We start from the raw sequence: 13,544 nt of genomic DNA, 5'->3' as shown, positions 1-13,544 counted from the left end.
AGGTCTGATTGGACAAATCACACACAACAAAACAAGAACAAAAAAGACGGGTATTCTGAATTTTGTATGAAAGACTTGCAGAATATTACTGGGAAGACTGGAGGAAGAAACTGTAGCTTATTTTTGATCAACAATGAACAGAAGTAGCAACTCAGTCACCAGGGAGTAGTAAAAGCCACACCGAGCAATTTCCACAGCACAAGAGAGACAATAGTTGAAATGAGAAAGTAATTAAAAGTCAAATGACCAGCACAAAAGCAAACACTTGAAGGTGTATGAAAAAGTCACTACAAGACACTTTGAAGGAGATTAATAAATAATGACCAATTAGTTCAGTTTGTCGATATATTAAGTGACCTGGAGAAGGAGCATGGTATTGTAGTCTGCCATTTTAGAAACTTAATCAAGTAAAGCAGTGTAATTTATTAAGTATTTGCCTTTAATCCAGGATGATATGAAATGTAAGTAATTCCTCATTCTCTCTCACAAAACAGCTATCATATTTTCAGAGTTGTTGAGTTTGATGTGGTCCTATCGGATAATAAAGTAAATTATGTCCTCAGTGTATGGTTAGTGAAAAACAATAAGGGCTGTAAGGGCGGGTCACGAGTCGTGCTTGGGTAGCTCAGTCAGTAGAGCACTTGCCCGCGAAAGGCAAAGGTCTCGAGTTCGAGTCTCGGTCTGGCACACAGTTTTAACCTGCAAGGAATTTTCAATAAATTTAATCGTTACAAGTTACGACCCTTTTCAGTGGGAGTAGGTGCTAGAGAATTGTTTTAAATATAAAAACTAAATTTCAAATTTTGTAAGAAACTTCTGTTTTGTTATCCAATATTATCAAGTATGTGAGGGAGAATTCTGCAGCCATTTATAGATGTACCTTTATATTGTTTTGTAAAATTCAGTGTTCTGAATGAGAGTTTATTGTATTCCTTTCCAGATTAAAAGATCAAATATTCTGTGCTACTATTCTATGAATGAAATTGAATGTTTATGTGAAGACACCGCCTACAGTTGTTTCTCCACAAATGGGTGTATCACATACAGGCAAAGCTGACAGGGAGAAAGTGTAGCACATGTGCTATTTTATTGGACTGAGCAGGGTGCGGAAGATTTTGGTGAGAAATGTTTTCTACGAAGCACATTTCTACTATTCATAAGGCACATTAACCACATGGCCAGGATGGCATCTTGAGAAATGTAGACCCTGGACATTTGAGGCTACAGGTTTCCTTATTTTTTAGTTCAAAACTTCCAGTGTCTAGCCAAGGCTCAGCAATCATAAAGGATGTAGTAGTAAACCCTTAGGATATAACAATCAGATAAGTGACATCTGTAAGGTGCATATTATTAATATGTCAAGCTGTGGCAAGAATTCACTGTGGATGACAGCTTTTCTGCCCCCCCCCCCCCCCCCCCCCAAAAAAAAAAACAACAACAAAAAACAAAAAAATGAGAATTGCTTTGATTCACAGTTTCCTCATCCTTGATTTTAGGTTATAGTCTTAGGTGGAGATTTCAATTTACGAGATATAGGCTGGGACACTCAGATGTTTAGGACGGGTGGCAGGGACAGAGCATCGAGTGACATTGTACTCAGTGCACTATCCGAAAATTGCATCAAGCAATTAAACAGACAACTGACTCATGGAGATAACATCTTGGACCTACTGGTAACAAACAGACCCGAACTTTTCGACTCTGTAAGCGCAGAACAGGGAATCAGTGATCATGAGGCCGTTGCAGCATCCCTGAATATGGAAGTAAATAGGAATATAAAAGAAGGGAGGAAGGTTTATCTGTTTAGCAAGAGTAATAGGCAGATTTCAGACTACCTAGCAGATCAAAACGAAAATTTCTGTTCCTACGCTGACAATGTTGAGTGTTTATGGAAACAGTTCAAGGCAATCGTAAAATGTGTTTTAGAAGGTATGTGCTAAGTAAAACCGTGAGGGACGGGGAAAACCCACCGTGGTTCAACAACAAAGTTAGGAAACTACTGCGAAAGCAAATAGAGCTTCACTGCAAATTTAAACGCAGCCAAAACCTCTCAGACAAACAGAAGCTAAACGATGTCAAAGTTAGCGTAAGGAGGGCACAGGTCATCCCCGTTTTCAAGAAGGGACGTCGAACAGATGTAGAATTTTGGAACACGTATTACGTTCGAGTATAAGGTAGATGCCGTGTTTCTTGGCTTCTGCAAGGCGTTCGATACAGTTCCCCACAGTCGTTTAATGAATAAAGTAAGAGCATATGGACTATCAGACCAGTTGTGTGATTGGATTGAAGATTTCCTGGATAACAGAACGCAGCATGTCATTCTCAACGGAGAGAAGTCTTCCGAAGTAAGAGTGATTTCAGGTGTGCCGCAGGGGAGTGTCGTAGGACCGTTGCTATTCACAATATACGTAAATGACCTTGTGGATGACATCGGAAGTTCACTGAGGCTTTTTGCACTTGATGCTGTGGTATATCGAGAGGTTGTAACAATGGAAAATTGTACTGAAATGCAGGAGGATCTGCAGCGAATTGACGCATGGTGCAGGGAATGGCAATTGAATCTCAATGTAGACAAGTGTAATGTGCTGCGAATACATAGAAAGATAGATCTCTTATCATTTAGCTACAGTATAGCAGGTCAGCAACTGGAAGCAGTTAATTCCATAAATTATCTGGGAGTACGCATTAGGAGTGATTTAAAATGGAATGATCATATAAAGTTGATCGTCGGTAAAGCAGATGCCAGACTGAGATTCATTGGAAGAATCCTAAGGAAATGCAATCTGAAAACAAAGGAAGTAGGTTACAGTACGCTTGATCGCCCACTGCTTGAATACTACTCAGCAATGTGGGATCCGTATCAGATAGGATTGATACAAGAGATAGAGAAGATCCAACGGAGAGCAGCGCGCTTCGTTACAGGATCGTTTAGTAATCGCGAAAGGATTACGGAGATGATAGATCAACTCCAGTGGAAGACTCTGCAGGAGAGACGCTCAGTAGCTCGGTACGGGCTTTTGTTGAAGTTTCGAGAACATACCTTCACCGAGGAGTCAAGCAGTATATTGTTCCCTCCTACGTATATCTCGCGAAGAGACCATGAGGATAAAATCAGAGAGATTAGAGCCCACACAGAAGCATACCGACAATCCTTCTTTCCACGAACAATACGAGACTGGAATAGAAGGGAGAACCGATAGAGGTACTCAAGATACCCTCCGCCACACACCGTCAGGTGGCTTGCGGAGTATGGATGTAGATGTAGAGGACTATGCGTGAAGCGTTCAGTGAATTCGAAAGTAAAATTCTATGTACCGACTTGACAGAAAATCCTAGGAAGTTCTGGTCTTATGTTAAATCAGCAAGTGGATCGAAACAGCATATCCAGACACTCTGGGATGATAATGGCATTGAAACAGAGGATGACACGCGTAAAGCTGAAATACTAAACATCTTTTTCCAAAGCTGTTTCACAGAGGAAGACTGCACTGCAGTTCCTTCTCTAAATCCTCGCACGAACTAAAAAATGGCTGACATCGAAAGAAGGGTCCAAGGAATAGAAAAGCAACTGAAATCACTCAACAGAGGAAAGTCCAATGGACCTGACGGGATACCAATTCGATTCTACATAGAGTACGCGAAAGAACTTGCCCCCCTTCTAACAGTCTTGTACCGCAAGTCTCTAGAGGAACGGAAGGTTCCAAATGATTGGAAAAGAGCACAGGTAGTCCAGTTTTCAAGAAGGGTCATCGAGCAGATGCGCAAAACTATAGGCCTATATCTCTGACATCGATCTGTTGTAGAATTTTAGAACATGTTTTTTGCTCGCGTATCATGTCATTTCTGGAAACCCAGAATCTACTCTGTAGGAATCAACATGGATTCCGGAAACAGCGATCGTATGAGACCCAACTCGCTTTATTTGTTCATGAGACCCAGAAAATATTAGATACAAGCTCCCAGGTAGATGCCATTTTCCTTGACTTCGGAAGGCGTTCGATACAGTTGCGCACTGTCGCCTGATAAAGTAAGAGCCTACGGAATATCAGACCAGCTGTGTGGCTGGATTGAAGAGTTTTTAACAAACAGAACACAGCATGTTGTTCTCATTGGAGAGACGTCTACAGGCGTTAAAGTAACGTCTGGCGAGCCACAGAGGAGTGTTATGGGACCATTGCTTTTCACAATATATGTAAATGACCTAGTAGATAGTGTCGGAAGTTCCATGCGGCTTTTCGCGGATGAAGCTGTAGTATACAGAGAAGTTGCAGCATTAGAAAATTGCAGCGAAATGCAGGAAGATCTGCAACGGATATTACTTCATTACTATATCTTCGTCGTTTACCAGCCATGGCTGGACAGACTGCGTCACAAATACAATGTTTATCAACTAACATTTATACAACACCATATACAAAATGTATATTACAAATAAAAGAAAATATTTATGCAGTGCACAAAAACATATAGAACACAGAGAAAATGAAATATAACTAAATAGGAAAGTAAAACTTCATAGCAGCAAAAGAAAATACCATAAAGCAAAATGTTTACAAAACCATGTAGATCATACACACAAAGTTTCGTTTTGGCGAAATATGTACTTTAAGTAAAACACAAAATTAAATGTGCAGTCAACTGAGAACATAAAAAGAAGATTAAATTTAGGCAAAGTTATATATAAAACACAACAATATTTATTATTTTGTCCTTTCACTAGAACCACTGTTGAAAAACTCTTCCAAGGAATATAGTGGATGTTGTTTCAAGTCCTGAGCAATTTTTTTTTTTTCCGAAATAATTAAGGTGGCAGGAGTTTCACTTCTGGAGGCAGTTGATTGTACATTTTTAGGGCGACTGTTGGAAAGCTGTCTTGTGTACTTGATAGGTGACACCTTGGCACTTCAATGTTCCTCTTATAGCGAGTGTCATGATTATGTATTTCTTGTCTTATGCTAAAATTCCTTTGATTTTCTTTTATATAAATGAGGCAGAAAAGCACATGATGTCTAGAAACAGTCATTATGCCTAGCCTGGTGAAAATAGGCTTTCAGTGGTCCAGTCTTTTGCTAGAGGATATGATCCTGACGGCTTTCTTTTGTAATAGCAACACATCTTTGCAGCCTGAGGAGTGTCCCCACAACAACAGTCCATAGCTAATGTGGCTGTGGAAGAGTGCATGGTAGACTGTCGTGAGAAGCTGGTCAGTTATTACCCTCTTCAGCTTCCTCAGGAGGTATATCACACGAGAAAGTTTGGTGCATACATATGCAGTGTGATCATTCATGGAGAGTTTGCTGTTAATCTTGAAGCCCAGTAGTCTGACAGTCTCCATGTTTTCTTGCTCTTCAATGTTGGTTAGACTGCATATCAAATGTTGGGTTTTTTCTTCATTGATCTTCATTTTATTTATGATGAACCATTCTTTCATTTCTTCAAACCTCAAATTTGATGCACCAAGAGCTTCTGCGGCTGTATGTCCTTTGGCAATAAGGGTAGTGTCATCTGCAAACTGCAACATTTGACTATTACAGCTCATATCATTGAAATATGAGAAATAGGAGAGGTCCTAAGACTGATCCTTGGGGCACTCCATGTTCCAGTTTTTGTTCAAGAGAAGTTGCTCCGTGCACTGATACTACCTGCTTTCGGTTTTCCAAATAAGATTGGAGTGTTGATAGAACAACACCTCCAACACCATAGCATCTTAGCTTGGCTATTAGTGTTGTGTGTGAGATGCAGTCAAAGGCTTTGCTGAGGTCACAGAGTGTCAGTGCCACTCTCTCTCTCTCTTCAAAACTCTGTCGAATCGTTTTTAATAAGTCCAGTGTGGCTGTCGCTGTTGATCTCCCTTTGCGGAATCCGTTCCGTGTGTTTTTGAACAAGTTGTTTTCCTCAAAGTAATTCAGTACCTGGCAGTGCATCAGAGACTCAGTAAGTTTGGCTAGTACTGGTACCACTGAGATTGGTCTGAAGCTGGACACCTCGCATGGATCCCCCTTCTTATATATTGGTATATACTGCAACTGTCTGCATTTCTTATGTTTGCAGTCGGATGTAGGTCAGAGTGTGGAATTTCACTCACTGTCTTTTCCACTATTCTGACAAAATATTCATTGCTCGCCAGGTTTCGAGAGGGTGCGTTTCTGGATGAGGTATCGAATATATTGCTTCCCCCTATTTATACCTCCCGAGGAGATCACGAATGTAAAATTAGGGAGATTAGAGCGCGCACGGAGGCTTTCAGACAGTCGTTCTTCCCACGAACCATACGGGACTGGAACAGGAAAGGGAGGTAATGACAGTGGCACGTAAAGTGCCCTCCGCCACACACCGTTGGGTGGCTTGCGGAGTATAAATGTAGATGTAGATGCGCGCCAGTTCAAGGAGATCTGGGAAGACACCAGAAGATAGACATTTGTTTATTGCTATGGCTAGTGGCTAATTCTGCAATAATTTTCTTTAGCAGTGTGCAGGACATGTCATAGATATCTATGCTTTGAGTGTTTGTAGGAGTTCACAATTTTTATCATGTCTTCAGGGTGTACTTCCTTCCAGTTTTGAATACTGCAACTGTCTGCATTTCTTATGTTTGCAGTCGGATGTAGGTCAGAGTGTGGAATTTCACTCACTGTCTTTTCCACTATTTTGACAAAATATTCATTGAAGTCATCAGGGCTACATGAATTTAAGCAGGAGGTAGTCTTCTTTCTGTTCTCATTTACAAGATTCCAGGCAGCTTTACAAGGATTTTGGGCCTCTTTAATGTATGTATCATTATATTTCTTTTTTGCTTCCTCTACTGCCTTCCTATAAGCTTTTTTGGCTTTTGGGTAGTTGTGGTGATGTAATTCTTTAGCTGGAATGCCTACAGCTGGTTGCATTCGGTCCTGGCACTTTGTTACAATACACTTCAATTTATTGAGCTCGGGTGTGTTCCATTGTTTCACATTGATAACTTTCTGCCTGCCTTGTGATTTGTCCACAGGATTCTTCACTGGTCTTACCGGAAACAAGTCATCAAATATTGCTTTTAAGGTTTGGAACAGACATAAGGAAGAATCACTGCCTACTAACTCTGCAATTTTCTGCTGCCAGTTTACACAAGACAGAGCTGCTTTGAGATCATTTAGTCTCTCTTCTTTAACAAATCTTCTTTTGAATGTGTGCTTATCTGCAGTTTGCTCCTCATACTGGTTTCCATTACTAGCGCACAGTGATCTGCTATCATAGGTTCAACTACACTGAGTTTAGACGCTTAACATGGACAAATGTAATGTATTGCAAATACATAGAAAGAAGGATCCTTTATTGTATGATTATATGATAGCGGAACAAACACTGGTAGCAGTTACTTCTGTAAAATATCTGGGAGTATGCGTATGGAACGATTTGAAGTGGAATGATCATATAAAATTAATTGTTGGTAAGGCGGGTGCCAGGACGAGATTCATTGGGAGAGTCCTTAGAAAATGTAGTCCATCAACAAAGGAGGTGGCTTACAAAACACTCGTTCGACCTATACTTGAGTATTGCTCATCAGTGTGGGATCCGTACCAGGTCGGGTTGACACAGGAGATAGTGAAGATCCAAAGAAGAGCGGCGCGTTTCGTCACAGGGTTATTTGGAAAGCGTTACGGAGATGTTTAGCAAACTCAAGTGGCAGACTCTGCAAGAGAGGCGCTCTGCATCGCGGTGTAGCTTGCTGTCCAGGTTTCGAGAGGGTGTGTTTTTGGATGAGGCATCGAATATATTGCTTCCCCCCACTTATACCTCCCGAGGAGATCACGAATGTAAAATTAGAGAGATTCGAGCGCGCACGGAGGCTTTCCGGCAGTCGTTCTTCCCAGAAACCATAAGCGACTGGAACAGGAAAGGGAGGTAATTACAGTGGCACGTAAAGTGCCCTCCGCCACACACCGTTGGGTGGCTTGCGGAATATAAATGTAGATGTAGATGTTTTGGATAAGGAGAACTCCTTGATGTGACACGCACAGCTCAGACACTTTGTTTTGGTATCATACTCAGAAATCCATGTCTCGTCCCCTGTGATCTCTCTGTTCAAAAATTCTAGATCTGTTTTGTATTGTTCCTGCAAGTTTGGCAACAAACGCTGCTCCTTCATCTCACTTGTCAGGACTTTCGCCATCATTTTCACGCAGATTTTCCTCATATGAAAATCTTCAGTTAAAATGTGGTAAACAATTGTTTCAGGTATTCCACACTCCTCTGCAATCATCTGAACACGTAATCTTTGGTCATTGTCTACAGCTTGTCACACTTTTTGCACTGAATCGTCTGTTTCTGATATTGACGGGCGTGCCGAGCAGTCATCATTGTTGATGGATTTCTGATCTCTCGGAACCTTGTGTGCCACATGAAAGTTTGGCTTTGTTTCATCGTACCATCACTGTAGGCTTCCCAAAGCATTTCCAGCATCTTTCCCCAGTTTCACAGAGAAGTTGATTGCATAATCCTGCTCCAAAGAGCTTGACGATGGTTGCAGTAGATCTGTGGGACCGTGATCCTGTCAGAACAACTACCAACAGGTGACTGACACTAGTCACATTTCGAAGCTTAGATCTCCCAGCAACCTCTCTGCCCAAAGCTCTGCCCTGCCAGCCAGTGTTGCTATGTACCAAAATTAATTCTGGGAACTTTTGGGTTTGTAGGCGATATTTCCTAGTTGGAGGCATGGTGATATAAATGTTCTGAAGAAGACTACACTTCCACCAAACAGTGTCACTTTGGAACCCCAATCATCTCCAGATATGAAGGTAGAGTCGTCAGTGAGGTACATTTACAACTGAAAGCAAATTTATTATCAACGCCAAAGTTCAACCATCCAGAACTGATCTGGATGGAGAGTGCAGCTATTTATACAAACATAGAGTATTCCAGAATATATAAACGTGAAGTTATGATATTTCTAGAAACTTGAAGAAATGATAAATACTGAATAACAGATAATTGTGGGCGCTCAGCTTTGAGCTGGCAGCACGCCAGCCAGTGACCCAATGATGCTAACAATTGCGCTACAATGTGTGCACCACAGTTCACCGCAGTATTTCAGTAGTTTTGAGTTTTATTTTGTAAGAAACAGTGATTCACTTTCTCCACACCGCCCCCATTCCACTAAATTAATGACTTGTTTCTCCCTTGCTCTGATGCTTAGTACAATCTTGCACCCAGGGACCATTCACAAAAGGCACAGTAAAGAAACTTTCTCTGCCACCACTTGACTCAGCCGGCTCACACAAGGAAAGACAGCCACTAACCAGTGTGGGGAGGCGACCGAAAGCAATTCGCATCATGGATCATTTAAGAGAGAGACATTTAACAAATTTAGTAAAAACAAGAAAAAGAAAATTATGCGACTGGGCTTGAGGAACCACAGGCCGGCGGATACAACCAATAGTGATAACCAGCAGCATGAGACATAGTGTGTCGACACTGACATTGAGGGCTTCATATAAGGTGGCTGCCGCTGAAGTTCCTCTTCCATTGACAACCCGAATTCGTTGCAGAGGATGGGCACTTCTCTGTACCGTAGGCACGATCAACACTGGCTCTGGCCACAATATGGCTGATATATTGCCAACCAATACTGGCGAGGTACCCAGCCACACTGCCACTACGCTGACAGCCTCCATTTTGATGCTACGATGGGATATGTGCTGTGTGTCACTATTTTATCATGTTTTATTGACATAATTTATTCTGTTTTGATGATGTTCAGTATGCATGTAACTAGAGCTTAAACATTATGACGAAACTATTTGTGGCTTGTTATCACGTCTGAAGATGCTGAAACCAGTAATGTGAATGTTTGTAGTCATTAGGTGATTTGACATAATACTTTCTTTGTCAGGAAAGTTCCAGGACAGGTTATTTTCATTTCCGAGTTAGCAATACTAAAAAGGAACAACTGATGTTTTTATGTTACCTAGTATGCGTGCGTCCTTGAAATGACCTTGACCATGTTTCTGCACAAACTCACTAGGTGGCAGGGCTGTACTTTGCAACACACTATTTAGATTCTTGGCACATTAGTTGCAGTGATGCAGTGGATGCTGATTGTGAGCAAAGAGTAAACATAAAGTTCTCCGTTAAGCTTGGGAAAATACCTAATACACGTGGACAATGACTAAGCAAGCATATGCAGGCGAGGGACTTTCAAGAAGTCGTGTTTTCGAGTGGCACATAAGGTTTCATGAAGGCAGGAATTCAGTGCAAAACGATCCCAGAGCCAGTCGCCCATCTAGAGCACATACCGAAGCAAAGGTAGAACTTGTAAGGCAGTTATTGCACGAAGACGGTGTGCCTACCAGCTTTCAAATTCTCTGTGAGACATGTTAGGGTCAGTGAGAATGTGGTGCGTGATGCCTCGGGGAGCAAGGGGCGGAAGATTTCGTTCTACCCTCTCACGAGCTGGAAGTCATGGGAGCTGTTTTTGCTGAGGTGCTGGCTTTGTTTACCAACTTTGAGGAGGAACAAAAGGCAGATGCTGAGCTCTCAGGTGGCGAATTGCTTTGGGCAAGGAGATGCCTGGCAGGGGCGGTGGCAAGGGGGGCTATAGCCCCCCCCCCCCCCCCGCGCCGTAATGGACTACCATTTTATACTGGATAAAATTACTTCAGAAATCAGCGAATATATTACTTTAACAGATTCAATCATTTTTTTAATAATTATGTAGCAATATGGGTTGCAATGTATTTCAAACACATTTCAACAAAAGAATAATAGCGGCAAACAGCTTATTATCTAAACCGATAAATATCATTTAACTTAAAATGGGCGTCTTATTATTTATTAATGTACCACTCACAATAATCAAGAAAGCTAAATTGCCAGGTATGCCTATCAACACTTAAATTGCTAACCCCAGACAAAAACTTCGAATTCGCCGGATATCTGGGTCAAATCGTATTTTCCCCTGGCACATATGTTCTGTAGACGCGTTGCAGTGCTGGCAACGCCAGCGGGCGCGCGTCGTCTAACGACTAGTAGATATAAACTACACACGAGAGTTACAGGAATTTGTGAAAGCGCATTATTGAGACGTTCATGTTGAAACGTAGTACGTGTTTGTAGTAAAGAATATGAACGTAAATTAAGACCGTTTTAATGCAGCTCAATGAGTAGAAGGCAAACGATATTTAAATTATTCAGTTGTCTGGCGAGCGGGGCGACGTCGCGGTGTATACGATCTCCGATTTTTGGCGGCTTCTCATTATCTCAATAAAGAAGTAAGGAAAATGCAGGGTATTCCAAAACGATCTTTACAACTTTGATCATAGATATTTCAGAAACGTGTTAAAAGGTGATGGGTCATTTGTATATACATAAATTTACAGGGCAGCATCTGACATTAAATTTTAAAAACCAACCAGAAATTGATAAATAACTCACACCCGGAAACTGAGTGTAAAATTCATATAACTGCTGCTACCGAGTGAAGAAACTGACTGGACGAAAAAACAATCGACTGACCAATCGATTGTTAAAAACAGTCGGTTGTCCTTCAAACTATTCCATGTGCTGTCAGCGAACACTTGTTTTCCGAGTACGATTATTGATATTACTGAAGTGTGTATCTGAGTAGTGTGACCGAATCATGCGTCGTGAAGTGTCAATTTTTTCTGAAATAATAGTGTATTAGCGATTGAAGTGAGCGATTAAAGACGTTCCTGCAACGAATCGCAAGCTAACGAATAGTTTTGGAAAACCTGAGCGTAGGGCCAAAAACCCTCGTAAGGAATCTGAAGCTTGCGCTATAGAATTGGAACCATCACAGGCTTGTGCATCTAGAGTCAACACAAAACAGTTGGTAAGAATCATATCTTCTTAATTTTAAATAATACTTCCTTCATGTTAATGAGATTTTTTACTAGTAGTTATTAGTTTAATTAAGTAGGATTAGCGCTATAATATTTAATCGATAACTAATGCTAAGAATACGATTGCTTGAAAACATGAAAAGTGAGGTCAATTTTTAAAGACGCCATTCGTCTATAACGAGGTAAAATATTTTCTGCACATACCCGCATTATTCAATTAATTTGTACTGAAAAATAAAACTTTATTGTTGTATTTTTTTACTAAAGCTGGTCATACGTATTTTTGGTATTAATAAAATCGACAATATTTGTAAGATGTGAGATGGTGGTTGTTTATTCTATGACTGAGGACACAACTGTGTGTGCTGTAATGACATTTGTTTAATGTTGCAAACTTTCAGAGATATACACGCCTTTACACAGTTTACAATATGACAATGTTAAGACAATTGTGAAAATTGCGCATCTTGTCTTCTGAAATTTAACTAATCCCAAACACAACCATATTAAATTTCAACTAGAAGTTTCTTTACAAAATTATTCTTACAATTATGTTATGATGTCGGTTAGTACTACGATAAATCATCTGATTCCAGTTCAAAGTTCGGTACTATGTAGGATGACAATCAAGTCTATGGTGGGTGGTTAGTTTTGTGACAAGTCGAGCAGAAGATTACCCAAGGTCGCTCGAGTTTACAGTGGACGCAAGCTGGTGAACCAACAAGTTTACACCTCTGCATGCGGTTTTACCTTAGCTGTGATGAGCTATCATATGCATGGCCGCTCTCTTCCTCTGAAATTCCTATACAAACTTATTAAACCTTTGCTGAATTTTCCCCTATGTTTCTCGTTATACAAGAAAACAAGTACTCATCCTTTGTCTTGGAATATAGCGATATACACGCACATGGCTGGAGCAGCGTGCATATTGTAATGCCGTTTTAGTTCTCTCAAGAACAGTTAACTAACTGGCTGGTTCGTTTCTCCACTGTTGCAGCTAAACGACGCTACAGCTAATTTCTAGCTGGACGTCAGCCGCTGTCAATGCAGTGTTCACACAAATTTCTCCTCTGCGTCATACAGAGCGTTATGCACCCCGTTGTGCACTTGACGCCTGGTCAGAGAAGAGTCCTCGAAAATTTCCGTCTTGTCTTTCTCGTAGCCGAACTGTCTCCTCACCTGCGTTCTTTCATTCTCCATGTCATGACTTTTTTCGACCAATAGGGTCTGAGTCACGTGGTCGGTCAGTCATTGACTCCCGCCTTGGGACCTTCGACCATAGATGCTAGTAGACTGGCATTGCTGTGCAGAAGCTATGGGGCTAGTGTGGCTCCAACATAAACCACATGACTGTTGGCAAAACGTGGCGGGATTTCAAATCAGCGGTCTGCCATCCTATGTTTGTATCGGATTTTCCCCACATTTCTCAATTGACGGCCAAACGCTTCCAACAAAAACTACTTTTTTATTCGTGAAAAATTATGCCAGAACTACATTTGACCTGGATTTGTTCAAAGTACCATTTATAAAATCTAACAAATACATCGAACGCCACTCTGGTGGGCAGCGGGACGAAATTACTATAAACTATCAATTATAGGAAAATGTCGTTAAAATTCTTTTAAACAGTAAGAGTGGGCTCATGTCAAAACTTAAAACATTGTATTCGCCACGTTTCGAGCTCTAGTCACTTATAAAAGAAAA

This window comes from Schistocerca piceifrons, chromosome 6, assembly GCF_021461385.2.
Source record: "Schistocerca piceifrons isolate TAMUIC-IGC-003096 chromosome 6, iqSchPice1.1, whole genome shotgun sequence".
NCBI classification, from domain to species: domain Eukaryota; kingdom Metazoa; phylum Arthropoda; class Insecta; order Orthoptera; family Acrididae; genus Schistocerca; species Schistocerca piceifrons.
The sequence above is the reverse complement of the archived record's forward strand: the minus strand, read 5'-3'. Positions refer to the sequence as shown.